The 20,000-nt window shown below is 35.4% G+C and overlaps 1 protein-coding gene and 1 long non-coding RNA gene across 2 annotated transcripts in view; one reads left to right on the forward strand and one right to left on the reverse strand.

Annotated features, from left to right (window-relative positions):
- LOC135210312 (alpha-2A adrenergic receptor-like) overlaps positions 1–20,000 on the forward strand; it is a 361,890-nt gene that overhangs the window by 133,724 nt on the left and 208,166 nt on the right. The gene's annotated exons all lie outside the window — the stretch shown is intronic.
- LOC135210556 (uncharacterized) lies at positions 6,178–7,424 on the reverse strand. Its single transcript, XR_010313540.1, has 2 exons — positions 6,762–7,424; positions 6,178–6,707 (listed from the first exon to the last, which is right to left on the reverse strand). It is a non-coding gene; the product is annotated as an uncharacterized LOC135210556 (long non-coding RNA).

A 20,000-nucleotide genomic window follows, 5' to 3' on the forward strand; every position in this document is an offset into this window, starting at 1 on the left:
AGGTATATAGAATATTTTGGCTATATTCTCCTTTAACATTAGCTTATTCATCCACAGTATATAGTTTGCGCAGCTTGAAATTGCCTTAGAGTCAAGGAAAAAGATTTTGAACTCCATTTTTTTACGTGAATATATATATATATATATATATATATATATATATATATATATATATATATATATATATATATATATATATATATATATATATATATATATATATGAAAGGTCACTGATACACATGCGATTTTTCTTATATTCACGAATATTATGCCACAAATATGATTTGATATTGAATTCACTATTCCTTGGAAATAACCTCACCAAAGGAATTTATAATTGCTAATTGCGTCTGTCCCGACCGGGATACGAACCTGGGCCATTGATTTGGATGCAATGGTAGACGGTCTGCTTAGCGAGGCAGCCATTAAGAGAGAGAGAGAAGAGAGAGAGAGAGAGAGAGAGAGAGAGAGAGAGATATGTTGATATCGATTCTGTTGCACATATTGCTGTCGAATTCTGGATCTGCGCTTAGAACCGAGGCTCACGATATGCGTGAGTTATTCGATTCCTGTCCCGTCTGCTTTATTATTTTGCACAATTCCAAATTCAAAACGTCCATTGTTTGCAATAATGGTCTTTGCATATGAAAGTGAAATAACTGCGTAACGTTTTTGTTACCAGGGTATCACTTAAAATCTAATTTAACTATTTTTTACTTCAACGCTCGCTTATTCCGAAGCGTCATTTTCAAACACCGAAGAGGAGGGGAAATTCGAAATGCAGTCCCGCCATAAGCTTTGCGCTTTATCGACCGTCCGTCTTGTTAAGAGACGTTCAGCTGTCAATATCTGCGCGAATACCGAAGTATCGTTATATATCTGTGATGGCTTTCATTGTCAATCCTCCGCTAACGAATTGCCTCGCCGGCAAGCAGAGCGAACGGCAATCATTTTGAACGGCCGAATCCGTCGTATTCGCAGTGCGTAAACACGAGAACAGCAGCAGCAGCAGCCCGGCGGAATTGCGTAATGGTTCCGGACAAACATCGTGAGGTATATATACGCTCCTCTATTGGACGAGAAGACGTCGGGTGCTCACGCCCATATATCTTCCTAATTATGATCGCAGTCGTGATGGATTAAAGATATGCGTTTAAGGTAAACTCTCTCATATCGTCTTTGGTTCCTTATGTCAAGATTTGAACTGCAAAAATAAACGTGCTCGACAGTGGTCTCGCCCTCTTCTGAATTTCGTCCGCCGTTATGTGGCAAACTTCCTACAAGATTTCGTAGTTTATTTAGCAACAACAACAGGGAAAGGGGGAAGAAGAAACTCATTGCAGAATGAGAATTTCCTGGGGAGGGGAAAAATGAGGCCTTTGTATCTGTTTGTAAATCCTGCTCTTCATTTGGTTGTATATTTTTCTTTCCCCACATTAAATGGAAAATGTTCAGCTTGTTCTTGAGTCTGCCGTGATGTAAATGGAGCCTTAGCCGATATCACGAGAAATAATATTTGAAGAAGGAGTTTTGGGTAAATCTGCTATAATGGCTGATGACTTTGTAATAATAATCGAAACACGAGACTAGAGGTTCGTATTTTATTGTTCCACTTAATCACATTTGCTGTGATCAAGAAAGTCGTGAGAAGCAGTTGTGGTCACCCAGATTACCTCTCCTCAAGCTCCTTGTCTCTATTTAATGACAAAGCGCGGGTATTATTTTATTCCAAACATTTTCACGTTTTTATGATGAATTCTGGGTCGTTTTAACACCGAGTGTATATCGTCTCACGCTCCAGCTGACGAGAGGCAAAATAGAGAATATATTTTTAACGTTGAAATAAATGAGAAAGAATTTTATGTCGTCTTAACACCAAGTGTTTCATCTTGCGCTCCAGCTTAAGAGAGACAAAACAGAGACATATTTTTCAAAGTGGGGAGTTAATGAGGCAAGAAATGTATTTGAAAAGAATAAAGAAAAAGAAAACAAAAAAATCTATAAGCTTTCTTTGTTATCCTTTGAACAACTCTGGCTTGCTTATGGTTGTGACCAGAGGATATTATTCCACAAATATTTCCTTATATAATTTTTCTTTTTATTTCCATTTTAATCACTTCCACTGATATGAATGGATGTCAAGAGACTAATTTACATGTGTAAGTTCTTTGTCTTTTTACGCGACCCGCAATCAATTCGTGATACATAATTCTTCCGGTTCATAATGCGTAACGTTGGCAAGGATACCGAATGCTGAAATATTCAACACAATCTGGCAATAACAAAACCAAGTGACTGTACATTTGTATTATCCCTTTTCACCACAAAGTAGCGTTCTCAAAGTCTTCATATGAAAACGTTCTAATGTTTTGTGGTTTATGAAAGGATGCTTTTTTATAAGATGCTCAGACTCAAGAAAAATCTCCTTGACTTACATTGATCATCTTAAAAATATGCCTATATATACGTATATGTATATATATATATACGTATATATATATATATATATATATATATATATATATATATATATATATATATATATATATATATATATATATATATATATATAAGGGAATCCCACAGGAAAATGATAGTCAGAAATCCAAGCGCTTTCGTCTTTACTAAGACATTGTCAAGGAGCTCCTTGACAATGTCTTAGTAAAGACGAAAGCGCTAGGATTTCTGACTATCATTTTCCTGTGGGATTCGCTTATTTATGAAGTCACGTGCATCTACTGTGATTTTTTAGCTATATATATATATATATATATATATATATATATATATATATATATATATATATATTGAATTTATCTATATAGACATAAGTTTATTACAAGTTTATCTTCGAAATTTTCTTCATGAGTTGTAACTCAGGCAGCATACTTTGACACCTTCAGTATCATTAACATATATTCTAGGCCAGAAATGATTGGATTTGAGCAGCACCCACTCACAGACGTATAGCAAATAATTACGTCGAATGTCAAAAAAATTTCTTCACAGCTTCTTAGCTGACAAACTTTTCAGAGTGGAATCTGTCGGTGAATCAATGGGATAAAAACGACTTTGAGTAAATCATTCTCACAATAACACGTTCACGTGTAAGTGAATCCACCATCTAATAAATCACAAACAAACTCGGCTCTTAATCTGCATTGACTTAACAACACCAAATAAAGACATTCGCAAATATTCAGATATTCGTGAAAGTTATGCTCCGTTTAAAATCCGCGCAAGAATTATTCTTGTTTAGGTTAGGGCTGCAAAAATCATTAAATTTTTCATTCACCTATTCATTCTCCAACCTCTTGGTCCCAGGGCAGCTTTTCACCCAAATGAAAAGCGGGGGGAAAAAAAGAGAGAGGTGTTTTGCCCCCCGTGAAAATGGCTGTATCGTCTGCTGTTTCCCGAGGACATATGCAGCACGCTCGCTGCAATGCCTTTAGAATTCTGCGATTTTCCGCTTTTTTTTCTTTTTTTTCCTCTCTCTCTCTCTGAACGGGTATATAGGCGGCATTCTCGCTCATTCTTTCTCATTGTGTACTTGAGCTTTATGTACATGCATGCATATATATATATATATATATATATATATATATATATATATATATATATGATATATATCTCTGAACGGGTATATAGGTGACATTCTCGCTCATTTTTCTCATTGTGTACATGAACTTTATGTACATGCATGCATGCATATGAATATATTATATGTATATATATATATATATATATATATCTATATTATATATATAATGGTTATAAATATTATATATATAATAATTGTTATATATATAATGGTTATGGTTATATATCGATATAATATATATATGATATATATATATATGTGATATATATATATATAGTATATATATTATATATAATATATATATAATATAATAATGTTATAATCTTCTGAACGGTATATAGGTTACATTCTCGCTCATTTCTCTATTGTGTAATGATTTAATGCTACATGCTGCATCCATATGAATATATATATTATTTAGTATATATTGTATATATATATATATATATATAAATATATATATAATCCATTATTTAGCGCAGACGTTTCGTATCGCCTTGATACATTTTCCTGGCGCTAGATAAATGGATAAAAAAGAGAACGCGCCTCCATACTCCAATATATTTAACCTTGAGTAATTGCTCCAGTCTTCATATATATATATATATATATATATATATATATATATTATATATATATATATATATATATATATATATATATATATATATATTGTTACTTCAGTAGCTACGAATATGACCTAAACAACAAAATATTCTTGCTGTTCCAGAACGAGGTACACTGTATGAAATTTGTTCCAGTAACTTCAATTTCATCTCTCTTATTAAAGTGGCGAATCAGGTACTTGGAAACTAGTTGACCTTGTTTTTCAAAGCTAGACTGAAAAAGGGCAGTAGCGCTACCAGCTTCATGCTAAAACCTCTCGTCTGGAATAGGAAGATTAGTAGCTTTTGAGGTCAGAATCTCTACAGGGAAAAGTCATATGGTATGATATAATACAATGGGCTCTTGTGAAATTCTACCATGCATCTCCTCTGCTTTGCATTCCACTAATCTCCCACCTCCATTCACGAAGCTCACATCCGAGTATTACTGGGTCTTCCCTCTGTTCTGGCATCCAAAGGAGCCCAGATGACATCATCGCGCATCCTTCTCCCACGCGTCGTTGTATGAGGAATATGTCGAGCCGATCTTTATCTTCCTTCTATATGACCTGCATTGACTTTAATACACCAGGCCTTCAGAAAGGAAAGCTGGGCCTCTGAATTTCGTCAACAATATCTGCCTACTAATAGGAGGCCTTTCTCACTCTACACTAGGTTGTTTGTTTGTTTGTATGGTGATTTTACGCTGCATGGAACCAGTATGGTTATACAGCAACGGGACCAACGGCTTGACGTGACTTCCGAATCACGTCTAGAGTGGATTTCTATCACCAGACATACACATCTCTGACCCCTCAATGGAATGTACGAGAATCAAACTCGCGGCCACTGAGGTGGCAGACAAAGACCATACCAACCACCCCACTCACTCTACGCGGGCGATACTTGGTTTTTCAGGTGGTCATATACCTTTCGTTTGAGTATAACTGGAGGTCATTCACCTCCCCACCAAGCCATGAAAGCATGATCTCCCTGCCTGATAGTATAATAGCTCTGGGCTACAGTATTCTAGAAAGTTCATTGCTTTAGAAAGTTAAAGATCTGCCATTTCCACAGACCAAATGTCCTTCAGTCAAGCTAATCTTCCCAAGCGACTGTCTGCTTAGAGAGGAACTCCTTTGAGTGTATAGGACTTTGCCCGTAAGTTATGATTGATTAGAACGAAATGCAGGCAAGTAATCTCAGTAAACATATGAAATCTAATTCTGAGAAAGAGGAGTTGATAAATAAGACTGGAAAATAGATCCTGGAATGTTTTTACCAGCTCTGAGCTTTCATGAATAATAATTGTAACTGTAACTTACTGATAAAATGCGAACCAGCACCCAACAGAACTTTATATCGGTGATATACTAAATTAGTTAACATTTTTCAAGCAGATATTTGCTTAGAAATTATGGCAGGGGAATAATTGCGTCGGGAAAGTAATAGGACACACACACATACACACACAAACACACACACACACACACGCACACACACACACACACACACACGCACGCACGCAAATTCTCAAAATCATGGACATATTCGCGTGAGCATCTGGCTGAGCGTGAACTTGGAAATATGCAGTTTGACATAATTATTATTGTAGATCTCGAAATGGAATGTGTCTTTGGAAGCAAAGATACATGACACAGTTAGTAAGATGATGATAGGTCTCTTTGACGATGAAAACTGGAAATGTCTTTTTTTTTTTTTTTTTCGTTTGAAGTCTGAAATGGCAGTATTCTTTCACTAAAATAGGTCTCATATATGATGTTATTCTACTCAAGAAAGACCTCTTCTCTTGAAAATATATATATTTTTAAATTCCATTTGTTTTATAAATCCTTACGTCTCTTCCATTTCATTAAATTAAATTGTGCTTAGTAACAATGCAAAATTGTGAATCTTTGAAAGATTCTTTTTATATTCACCTTTTTCCGGAAAAAAATATTTACAAAAAATAAATCTTTGTCTCTTCCATTTCATTAAATCAAGTTGTGCTTAGTAACAATGCAAAATTATGAATCTTTGAAAGATTCTTTTTATATTCACCTTTTTCCGGGAAAAATATTTGTAAAGATGTCATTCCTATTTTATCATTTTCAGTCCAAAGCACAAAAAAGAAACTTGAGCTCTAATGATGAGCAGCCGTATCTCAAATTTCCCTTTACCTTAGAAGACAATTTTTTGTTGTCCTCTTCCAGTGTTCTCTTTTGAATAGCCAACATTTTTTCCGTCCCGGAGTTTGTCGGATGAACCAAGATATCCAATGGGATATCGTTGTAATAAGGGTAATGATGATATAATGGCGGGGATTCAGTCGTGACAGGTACCCATTCACGGGCCATTATTTACTGCTCGCATATTCGCGAAGCATTTTCACCGGCCCTTTCATAGTCCAATTAGATGACAAAGCGCGTTTCATTACGAAGGGAAGAGCCAGGATTCTGCTCTGCCTTTCCCAGAAAAGATGCATCGCGATAACGGTACCTCTTTGCGCTCTGCTCTGCCTTTCCCAGAAAAGATGCATCGCGATAACGGTACCTCTTTGCGCTCTGTGCTCTGCTCTTTCCAGGGCCTTCATTCAGCCGGGCTCTCGCTGTCTCTCTCTCTTTACACAAAAACACACACACACACACACACACATATAAATATATATATATATATATATATATATATATATATATATATATATATATATATATATATATGCATTAAGCTACAAAATCCAATTAGCTCTGCCTCGGAATTAATATATTTCCATATTATGTTAACCGAAGGGGAATTTTTAGGTTGATAATAATTTCGTTCTCTCGTGGATTCGAACTAGCGTTGGACAGAGAAGATTTCGGGACTTAGTGAGTTACCGACTCGGCCACACACACACATATATGCATTAAGCTACAAATGTCCCTTTAAAATCCAATTAGCTCTACCTCCGAATCAATATATTTCCATATTATGTTAACTGAAGGGGAATTGTTTGGTTGATAATAATTCGAACCCAGCGTGGACAGAGGAGATTTCGGGACTTAGTGAGTTACCGACTCGGCCACACAAGTGTCGGTAACATCACTGAAGTCCCGATTTCTCCTCTTGTCTCTGCTGGTTCGAATCCACGAGAGGACGAAATTGTTATCAACTGGGAAATGTCCCTTCAGTTAACGTAATATGGAAATATATGGATTCCAAGGTAGAGATAAGTGGATATTAAAGACATTTGTAGCTTAATGCACACACAAACACACACACACACACACACACACACACAAACCCACACACCACACCAGATAGTCGATATTATAGATATAGATATATATATATAGATATATAGTGATAGATAGTAGATAAATATACACTAAACTATGTGGATGCTATATGTATATTGACAAGAGGTGTATTTTGTTTTTGTTTTGTTTTTGTTTCGTTTTGTAGTGTTCAGTTTACCTTCGAGTACAACTATCAAAATGAATTAATTCTAATACCACATCACTTAACACACACACACACACACACACACACACACACACATATATATATATATATATATATATATATATATATATATAAATATATAATACATACATAAACTGTGTGTCTCTATATGTATATTGAAGGTGTAGTTGTTCAGTTACCTTCGAGTACAACCATCAAAATGAATATTATTCAATACCCCATAACTACCACCACCACACACCCCGGCCCAAAGCGAAAACTGTTGGGGTATGTTCAAGAATCTCCAAGATTGTTTATCAATTTAGCCGTATCGTGATATTCTGTGAACACACTCGTTCGGGGGGGGGGGGGGTGGGGGGGTGGGGGGGAGTGAAACACTTGTCTGCTGGCTAGCACTCCTTTCCGCCTTTGTTTTGATACGAGTCCTTTACGACACTCGTGCCGCTCCTTGTGCTCCGTAGCTCCTTGTCCTCCATATTTTGTATCGAGCAGCTCGATAAGGAGGTGACCTAGAATCTTCATCACTCACGCTCTCCTCTCTCCTCCTCCTCCTCCTCCTCCTCCTCCTCCTCCTCCTCCTCCTCCTCCTCCTCCTCCTCCTCTCCTCCTCTTTGGCGTCGAAAATATCGGAAGTTATCTCCTTTTGTTCCCCCACCTGTAGTCAGGTGGTTTGTTCTCTCTCTCTCTCTCATCTCTCTCTCTCTCTCTCTCTCTCTCTCTCTCTCTCGTGTACACACACACACACACTACATGTATACATAACATACATGCATGCATATATATATATATATATATATATATATATATATATGTTATATATTATACAATGTAATATATATGTGTGTATGTTATATGTATGTGTATATAAATATATCTATAGATACTTATATATATATATATATATATATATATATATATATATATATATATACATATATATATATATATATACATACATACATACATACATACATACATACATACATACATACATACATATAATTATATCAGAGGAGGCTCTTGAAGAATGCAACTTTACACTTCGTGTACGAATACGTTAACTGCAATCAAAGGGAAATTGGCTCCCTTATTATCACCCACCTCGGGCTGTTCTATCATAGCCAGGTATACCGTAGCCTCTCCATATCCTTGAGTTGCATTCTCTCGTTGGAGTGTACTACACTCAAGTACACTTTCCTTTCTTGATGATTTTCTAATACGTCTTTATATTCATCTTGTCATTTTACACTTATGGTTCTGTCCATTTTTTATTATAATTTGTCGTGATATGTTGCTTACATAATTTTTTTTTATTTTCACATATAGTCGTTTTGTTTTTTAGTAACTGACTACACGTTCCTTCACTTTAGTGAGTTAAACAGTATAGTAAAGCATAAACGGAAGTTTGGTAAAATAAAACATAGCTTGGTAAAAAAAGTATATCTTGGTAAAAAAGCATAGCTTGGTTAAAAAGCATAGCCTGGTAAAAAAGCATGGCTTGGTTAAAAAGCATAGCTTGGTAAAAACGCATAGCTTGGTAAAAAAAACATAACTTGGTAAAAAAGCATAGCTTGATAAAAAAAAAACATAGCTTGGTAAAAAAAACCTAGCTCGGTAAAAAAAAAAAAAACATAGCTTGGTAAAAAAACAGTTTTGTAAAAAAAAAACATAGCTTGGTAAAAAATCATAGCTTGGTAAAAAAAAAAACATAGCTTGGTAAAAAAAAAAACACATAGCTTGGTAAAAAAAACAATAAAAAACATAGCTTGGTAAAAAAAAAACATAGCTTGGTAAAAAAAACAAAAAAAAACATAGCTTGGTAAAAAAAAAACATAGCTTGGTAAAAAAAACATAGCTTGGTAAAAAAAAAAAACATAGTTTTGTAAAAAAATAAATAAAAATAAACATAGCTTGGTAAAAAAACCGCTTGGTAAAAAGCATAGCTTGGTAAAAAAACATAGCTTGGTAAAAAACATAGCCTGGTAAAAAAAGCATAGCTTGGAAAAAAAAACATAGCTTGGATAAAATGCATAGCTTGGTTAAAAAGTATAGTTGCTTGGTAAAAAACATAGCTTAGTAAAAAAACATAGCTTGGTAAAAAAAACATAGCTTGTTTAGCATAGCTTGGTAAAAAGCATACTTGTAAAAAACAAGCCGGTAAAAAAAAAAAAAAAAAAACATAGCTTGGGTTAAAAAAAAAAAAAAAAAAAAACTAGCCTTGGTAAAAAACAAACTGGTAAAAAAAAACCATAGCTTGGTATCATAGCTTGGTAAAAAAAAAACATAGGCTTGGTAAAAAAAAAAAAAAAAACATAGCTGGTAAAAAAAAACAATACATACTTTGGTAAAAAAAAAAAAAACAATAATTGGTAAAAAAAACAAAAAAAAACATAGCTTGGTAAAAAACATGCCTTGGTACAAAAAAAATCTTGTAAAAAAAAATAGTTTTGTAAAAAAAAAAAAAATAAATTAAAAAATAAACATAGCTTGGAAAAAAAAGCTTGGTAAAAAGCTTAAAGCTTGGTAAAAAAAACATAGCTTGGTAAAAATCATAGCCTTGGTAAAAAAAGCATAGCTTGGAAAAAAAAACATAGCTTGGTAAAAATGCATAGCTTGGTTAAAAAGTATAGCTTGGTAAAAAACATAGCTTAGTAAAAAAACATAGCTTGGTAAAAAAAACATAGCTTGTTAAAAAAGCATAGCTTGGTTAAAAAGCATAGCTTGGTAAAAAACATAGCCTGGTAAAAAAAACATAGCTTGGTAAAAAAACATAGCCTGGTAAAAAAACATAACTTGGTAAAAAAAACATAGCTTGTTAAAAAAGCAAAGCTTGGTAAAAAAAAACAGCTTGTTAAAAAAAACATAGCTTGGTAAAAAAAGCATAGCTTGGTTAAAAACCATAGCTTGGTAAAAAAACATCGCTTAGTAAAAAAAACATAGCTTAATAAAAAAAACATAATTTGGTAAAAAAAACACAGCATAAACGGAAGCTTGGTAAAAAAAACGTTAATAACTGTGATTAATCTTTAAACTATAATTGCTATGCTTCATATTTATTATATCTTAGTTGTTGTCTCTCTTTTTCCTGAATCTTCACAAATCTTCACTCGTCTACAGCGACCTTTCTTATGGTTTTTATATAAGTAGATCAGAGTCTTCTAACTCCTTCGGTGCCCTCACGAGATTTGTTGACACAATCATGTACTGTGGGGTTAATATACTCTGTTTTTTTTTCATCTGTCCATCCGCCTGTGGTGTGTTTGTATGGTAACACTGCGTCCCGGCCTTTAGACAGTTACGTTATGTGTAAGTTTTAGGTAAATAAAAGGATATCTGGGTGTACATTTGCAACTGAAAAATGTTTTAATTATTTACTGTGTGCGAATTACACCGTTAATATTCGAAATAGGATATTATTAAATCGTTGAATGTAAGCTGAATGCAACTATCTAAAGCCCGGACGCAGTGTTACCATACAAAAACACCAGAGGCGGATGGACAGATGAAAAAAAACAGAGTATAGTAGGCGACATGACCAAGCCATCTGATTCTGCACTTCATTGTTATCTCAACTACAATCCGAACTTTAATTTTCCATATGGTATAATTTTTCTTTCATCCTGCCATCTCTGTCCTAATAAATGCCTGCAGTTATTATTCTTAAATCACCAGAACCTTTTATACATAAGTTTCACCGTCATATCACGATTTATTTCGTTACAGCAATATAGAACAAATATTCTAATATAGAAGGCTTGTTTTTGCGTATAATGTTACTCCTTTTTGATTCCCAAAGTTATTATTTAGGCTGCCAATTGTTTGTTTTGTCTTTTTATTTTTCGTCGTTCACAAAACGCTAACTGAAGAGAACCTGTATCGGATATCAATATTCATAAACATGAAAAAGACGCAGCTTCATTAGAGTCCTGTCTCTATTTAGTAACATTTTTAATCCTTTGTGCTTACTCTGCCGTCATTATGTTATATTGTTTCTGATCTTTTATCTCGAATTTTACATATCTCACTCTATATTATATAGTACTTTCTGTTAAACGAGCTTGAAAAATCTTGTGGTAATTCAATCCAATTCTTCTCTTTCATCTCCTTCCACTGTTTTCGTAATAAAATCCATGAGAAAGCCAGACAGCAAAAGTGACATGAAATTACTCACTAAACCCCGAATGTAAATTCACTCTACACGAGTCCATCACCATTAACAGAAGCATCTTCCACGGTTATGCATAGGTTAAGCTAGTGTAGATATTTAATGAGAATGCCATATTGATGCATTTCCTTCCATAATATCGGTATTTGGACGCAGAATTTCCTTCCATAACCCTGGTATTTGGACTCAGAATTTCCTTCCATAATCCTGGTATTTGGACGGAGAATTGATCTCCATTAATAATATAATCGACAAAAGCATTCAGAAAGGGATTCGTAAGTTATACAGGATGTCTTGTATCCCTACATTTACTCGCATTAGGCCGTTAAAACTTTTGAAAACTTCTTACGTTGGCCCAGAGGCACACAATGACAGATACACCCGCATTTGCACTCTACTGAGAAGTCGTCTCATCAGAGCTGATGCATACTGTGATAAGGAAAAAGTGCAGCTATGGGAGCAGCAGGTGCAGAGAAATGATGTATCCATGACAACAATATTAACAAGCCAGGAAGAAAGATGGTAGAAGCAGGAAATATGGCAGGATTTGAAGGAAACGCTCTCAGCTTAAGATTATGATTAGCAGGAGAACGATGTGTGCTAGATCATCAGTACCAATACCAACGTCCTCTTAAACATGACCTCAGAACGAGGGGACTCGGTACCACCTTCAGTGTTTAAGGAATGGTCTCCCTACTTTTTTTTTCTCTAAAGAGAGCACAAAGAGTAAAAGAATGTGATCGAATCATTGGGTGTTATTATTGTGAAATTGAAGGTGACATCCCAGTCTGAATATTTCCCTATCTTTTGTGTGTGTGTGTGTGTGTGTGTGTGACCTGGAACCAGTGACCAGCTCATAATTATGCATAAATAAGACTCCCTTTCACAATTTCATGGTGACCGGCACATGTCCGTTTCTGTTTTCTATGCTTGATGATTTCCATGCATTTTTTGTTTTTGCATCTTCCTTTCGCCTGGAAACTCCCCCAAATCTCAATTTACCTCTCTGCTTACTTTAAGTCGTGCTAATTACATTTCCCCAATAAAGTATTAATTCCTAAACAAACCGAAGCTAATTACGGGCGTCCTAATCTTCCCCACACGATTCCCGAGCTTTCTGTAAAAAGATTTACTGATTTATGCAGTCATCTATTCCTTTTAGATAATTGGTTTTCCTTATTATTGACCGGCTAGATCACTGACTTCAGTTTGGTGACGGTTGCGATAAGGTTTTTAGCTGCAATCAAGAACGCATTAAAGCTCAGTAAAATAAATAAAAAATTGTATATATATCTATATATATATTATATATATATTATATATGTTATATATACTGTATATAATATATTATATTATAGATATATATATATATATATATATTATATATATATATCTATATATATAATATAGAGATATATATATATATATATATATATCTATATATATATATATATGATATATCTATATATATATATATATATATATATATATATATATATATATATATATATATATATATATATATATAATATATATTATTATATATATATATATATATTATATCTATATATATTATAGAGATATAGATATATATATCTATATATATATAGAGATATATATCTATATATATATATATATATATATATATATATATATATATTATATACATTATATATTATTATCTATCTATCTCTATCTATCTATCTATCTATCTATCTATCTATATATATAATATATATATATATATATATATATATATATATATATATATATATATGTATGTATATATATGGATAGATCTCTCTCTCTCTCTCTCGTCTCTCTCTCTCTCTCTCTCTCTCTCTCTCTCTCTCTCTATATATATATATATATTATATTATATATATAATATATAGGTATATATATATATATATATATGTATGTTAATACGATATAGATATAAGATATAAGTATATATATATATATATTATATTTGATCCAAAAAAAGCTCTTCTCCTCTCTCTCTCTCTCTCTCTCTCTCGGGCAAATCTTAATAAAGAAAAAATCTGATACTTTCCGTCTTCATAACCGAAATCGGAATTTGTGTAGCAAATCCAAGAATAATTGTTTTGCAAATAGCTTTATGTTTGGAGTGTAGTATATATCCCACACCACGAGAAAGAGCGACTTTATGCTTTTATCTTTTGCTACATTTTTAATCTTCCTTTGCTCTTTCTTGCGTTATTTCCCTTGGCTTCCCGTAATTTTGAATTTTCTCCTCTCGCTTCTCTGCTAATTCACTTGTGTTCTTTTTTATTTTTGCTTTACTTCAATTTCTTTCGTCAATTCTTGGTCTGAAAGAACTCTGGTCGCAGTTCCCTTCCTGTTAGCGGATTCAGAAGATGCAATCTCTCTCTCTCTCTCTCTCTCTCTCTCTCTCTGTGCCATTCAGTTCGTTCCATCCCATTTTGTTTTCCGCATATGAAATATGAAGGTCTCCCTTCAGCCAATAAGAGCGACTCTTATTTTCCTCGGGTCTTCGTGAATCAATAAATCCAAATTTATGACTTCTGAAAGTTCCTCCGGTTGATTTTAACTCTCCCCTTCCCCCCCTTTAAGTGAAGGTTAATGAATAGAAAATTATGTATAGCGTTCTTTTCACACCGTTCCAATAACACGGAATTCGAATATTTCCTATTCAAGAGATGCAATGGTATTTCAGCGCGCGGAAAAATGGATTGAATTCGTGCATTTGACTAATAGGTTTACCTGCGTTTGCGCTTGGGTGTTTTGTGGTTTATTCTTTTATTATATATATACAATATATATATTTTTTTTCGTGGACGTGCTTAAATTTTTCCTCAATATCGTGATGAATGGTTGTGCTAGCGAATTCTGACAATAGGTGAATTGTGCTACCTAAATATGTTGTGCAATGTGTTGCATACTTAGGTGGAAACCTGTGAGAGAGAGAGAAATAAAATGAATTATCGTGTATTTGGAAGTTTGGGTAATGGCGAATGCATCCTTTGATGAGTGAAAGGAAAGTGTATGAACACGCACAGAATTGAATTTCCTTGCTTTACGTATTCGTCATCGATTCGTTCGTTTCTGCCGGCGTAGGGATTGGAGGTCTACAGAGCCAGATGGAGGCTGTGTTCCCCATTCAGCCGCATTATAGAGCTTCGATAAGGGCGATCTCGTGCCCTGCAGAAGAGGTGATAAGACAAACCTTCACTCGGAGTCTCCCCCCCAAACCCTCCCCCACCCCCTCAACACCCCTAACCCACCCCTCACCCTTTAGCCTCCTGCGAGACAACGTTCTTCCCTTATCACGAGGCTCACTCGTTTCCCGGTGCCGAAATGCCCTCATTTTCTCCTTCTCAAAAAAAAAAAAAAAAAAAAAAAAAAAAAAAAAAAAAAAAAAAAAAAACGCCGACTGTGTTTGCTTATCTGAATTTTGCTGATTGAAGATTGTGCGTATTTGCTCTTCTGATGACGGCGTAGCCTGTTTTTGAATGATATATGAGCCAGTGCGAGAATCAAAATCCCGGGGCTTATGATGGGGACGCTTCTAATTTTCAAAAAGGCGAGGGGCGTCGATTCGTTTTGGGGAGGGGGAAAAAAAGCTTTTCATCAGTTTTTTTCTTTGGCGTGCGTAAGTATTAGGTTGTAGCTAATGAGGTTTAAGGAATAAGGTATTGTTGTTAGGGCTGTCTGGCGTTTTTTTTTTTTTTTTTTTTTTTTTTTTTTTTGGCAATCCATTACTTCATTATAAACATTGTATATGATTTGCTGTTATTTTTTCTTCTTGGTACGTAGAGGACAATTCTGCTTAACATGCTTCAACAAATTTTGCATACACACGTGCACGCATACATAACACATACAAATATATATTATATGTGTGTATGTGTGCGTGTGTGTGTGTGTGTGTGGTTGTCGATATATGTATGTATAAGAAAGAGGAAATCCAGTGAAAAGAATTTAGTAGATAAATTATGCAAAAATGGAAGGTCAAGTTGTTGGATATAGTAGTGTAGACAGGAGTTGGTGGAGGGAGGTATATTTGCTCATTATTTGATTGAAATGAAAGTTGATGATGATATGAATCCAATTAAAGTGGAAAAGCAAAAAGGTGAGAAATAAGATGTCAAAAGTCAGCGTAAGTGAAAGGATAGATAAAAGACTGGAGAATATATTCTTCACGGAAATAACGCAGGTCAGTATGTTTGGATTCACATCAACCGTGCATCTGATGTCTAGGCCAGTCTCTTACAGCGCTCCTGATTGGCTGTTGATAAGCCAGTCAAAGGGCTGGAAGCTCTCAGTCTCTCGAGAGTTCACATAGGCAGGATGCATGTTCCACCTCTCCTGAGGGATGCGTCTTTCAGGAGAGGTGAAACATACATCCTGCCTATTTGAACTCTCGAGAGAGACTGAGAGTTCCCAGCCCTGTCAGTGGCTTATCAACAGCCAATCAGGAGCGTCGTAAGGGACTGGCCTAGACATCAGATGCACGGTTGATGTGAATCTACTATAGTAAGCACGCGTTTTTGGTTTGCGTTTTAGTCCGCACTTATCAGCAGCCGTTGATGCCGTTGAATTCGACTTGGCCTCAAATTCTGGGAGAGTTTACTACGCACTGTGAATGTAGAGGCAGCGGTTGGTGAGTCTCGTGTGGCCTGGTGGATCCACAATAGCGGCGAAATTCACCTTTCACAGAATCCCAATGCCATTATGGAGCCACATGTGGGGAGTCAGGAAATATTTTCTAAATTCTAGAGATTTTCCAGTAAAAGTCAAATCCTAATATTACAAAGAAAATGAATTTGAACTGAGCGTTTCAAAGGTAGCAATTGAAAAAAAATAAAGTTAACATCCCATCCGATTTTTTAAGTCTGATGATAGGTATTTGCTTACAAGTATTGGAACCTGCTTGTTCTGCGTAACACCGTTTCTTTATTATCATTATTTCTGTAAAGTTTGGTACAAAGGTAACATCATTTCTTTTAGATGAATAATTCTAACAGTTATGGTTGCCAAAATTCAGGCTCTTTTCCGATGAAAAGTGATGATATATCTCGTACAAATAGGCAACATGACTTAATCAGTCAGGAATATACTCGAATAACCTCAAGGAAATTTAATCAGTCAAGAATATACTCGGATAACCTCAAGGAAATGTGAAAATTAGGTGTAATTTACAGTAACACTTGAAAAGCTAGTTCGTGTTATGGAAAATTGCCAAAATTATTGCCAGTGTTTCTGATCTTTTCCTACTACACCAGCGAGCAGCTTTGTTTGTACTTTGTGTGTTTGTATGGTGTTTTTACGTTGCATGGAACCAGTGGTTATTCAGCAACGGGGCCAACGGCTTTTTACGTGACTTCCGAACCACGTCGAAAGTGAACTTCTATCACCAGAAATACACATCTCTCACTCCTCTATGGAATGCCAGAGAATCGAACTCGCGGCCAACGGGGTGGCACGCCAGGTGGCACGCGAACACCATAGCGACCACCATACTGAGGCGCTCCCAGCGAGGAGCAGGTAGGAATGTATAATATGTAGTAAGACTTCAGTGCCATTTGATGATCAAACACACCTCTAGCCTCTTTTAAACTGGTTGTTACAAGCCCGAAGACCAGCCTGTGTCAGGCACTTCATTAATTGAGGATTTGTGCTCATTCAAGTCACTTCTCATTGAATGGAAGATTATCTGTCACTTCTTTAGATATGCATCATGGAACTCAGTGCGTTGCGTGATTGGTCAAGCGGCCTTGTCATAATAGTCAGACGCATAGTATGTCCGGTTTTGTAGGTTAAAGTATTATCAGAATTTGTCAGGTATTAGGAATCTGCCTATTTATGACTATACAGATCCTCATCTCATTTCATCCTTCCACATGGGTGGCCGCAAGTTCGATTCTCGGGCACTCCATCGAGGGGTGAGAGATGTGGATTTCTGGTGACAGAAGTTCGCTCTCGACGTGGTTCGGAAGTCACGTCAAGCCGTTGGTCCCGTTGCTGAATATCCATACTGGTTCCATGCAGCGTTAAAACACCATACAAACAAACAAACATTAATCCTATTTATACACTATTTGAACAAAGTAACTAGAATATTTATCTTTAATCAGCTTTATAGTGCGTCATTCAGGAACGTGTAAGCATTACGAAACAGGGTGTCAATACTTGTGTGTGCATCGCTCCCACAACGCCAGTGAATCAGAACTGGCACTCGTATCTCTGCCTTCTCAGTGCAGGCACTTGGGATCATCTGTGGAAAGGATATTTCAAGTTCAGGCGAGAGATTTAGCCCACTGCGAGCTCTTGCCTCCTGCTGTGTCAACATATTTTACAAACAAACCGACATTATTTACTTTATTCATGGGAAATGTATTTTTCATATCTGGGAGGATAAAAAAACATCGAACCTGTTTTATTTGGCAAATGCGTGGAAGTGGTGCATCGCGTCCGTCTAAATCTAAAACATAAATAATTTTGTTGTTCCTCTTCCCTTTACCTTGTTTTGCAAACAGATATTCCACTGTATATGTCTGGAAAAAAAAGTACAAAGTAAAACACAAAGATTCAGTTTGTGGAGTGGTACGATATCCAGATTTATTGTGTAGTCAAGGCAATGCATTTCCCTAGGTTATTTCTGTGGTTAGATCAAACAGTTTTCATGCAGACTCTAAAATGTCTTCCCATTTTTCTTTTACTTTCTTCGTGGTTTCTTTATTCTGTGTGTTTGGAGCGGGAAACTTATCAAAGACTCGTTTCGCATAGTTTTATTTCTCTACCTATTTTGTGGCGATGTTTTGATTAATGCTTTGAGCCGGTATTCGGACTGAATAAAAAGATAAAATCTGATTTTGTTCTTTTGGGTTAGATGTTTGTGCATATCACGCGTACATATACGTTTAAACGAGTATACAGTACTTGCATACACACACACACAGAGAGAGAGAGAGAGAGAGAGAGAGAGAGAGAGAGAGAGAGAGAGAAATTCTTATAGAGCAACGGGAACCTCCCTTACCTTTGTGTCATCCGGAGATGGCATCCCTCCCTTCAGTTTATCTTCCCGTAATTAAATCGCGCAGAGATATAATCAATTACGTTCGAAATTTGACCAGAAAGACAAACTATAAAGAAACATCTTTCCCCCCCACCCCCTAAGAAAAAAACACTTTTTTTTTCGCCGTGTCCGCGCGGATCCACCATTAGCTAAAAACTCCCGGCTGGGAGGAAAAAGAGGGAGAGAGGAAAAAAAAAAAAAGGGTTTTCATTGTCGAGGAGAACAAATAAAACAAACATAAAAAATTGGTTGCGTCTATACACGCAAGATCCGTTGAAGCCAAGATCCACTGTGTGGCCTTATTCATTCGCTGGATATTGTCATTCTCTTTTTTAACAAAAGACATATTGTCTCTCTTTCTTCTCCTAGAATTTATTATTTTACGTCTGTTTGTCCTCTCTCGCAGACTCTCTCTCGATGTCCTTTTGTTTCTAATTTCACTGGCGCTTTTTCGCTCTTACTCAATTTGTTGCTACTCAGAATCTTAGTTTATGCTTAATTTTTATTTTTATTTTCACATCGAAATTTCCTTCTGTCTCGTTCCAGTCTGGAGGTGTGGCAGGTGATTGGAATGACTGCTTTTTCATACAGTACCTCTATTTACTTCATATATTCTTTACGCTTTTATACTTCACACGACACTTCATATGAAGCAATCTTTCTAGTCAGTATATTTCAGTATATTTTCAAATCATTCAGAGTTATAGTGCTGTTCTGTTCTTTACAATATGAATATATTTTAGAAAGGGAAATTGCTAACAGAATACTGATTAAAATGTGAGATTTATGATTCATGACAATCGAATTACAGAATGTATTGCTAACACAGGGAAGAATGCAGGTATATTTATTTGCAGTTTAATTAAGAAAAGCGCTGTAATAGATGTTGCCTCTTCTTTCTGTATTTCACTTTACTTCCTCCTAATTCTTCTTAATGAGCACTATATTCTTTGGAAGCTTGAATTTCAAGTCAGTGAGGGGCCAGGTCATAAGAGTAGGTTTCGTCTTCTTAATAATAATGATAATAATAATAATAATAACACTTTAGGTTAAACAGCTGCGGAGGGATTATAAGTGTAGGCTATTACAGTGGCCAAAA

The sequence above is a fragment of the Macrobrachium nipponense genome, chromosome 39 (assembly GCF_015104395.2).
Source record: "Macrobrachium nipponense isolate FS-2020 chromosome 39, ASM1510439v2, whole genome shotgun sequence".
NCBI classification, from domain to species: Eukaryota; Metazoa; Arthropoda; class Malacostraca; order Decapoda; family Palaemonidae; genus Macrobrachium; species Macrobrachium nipponense.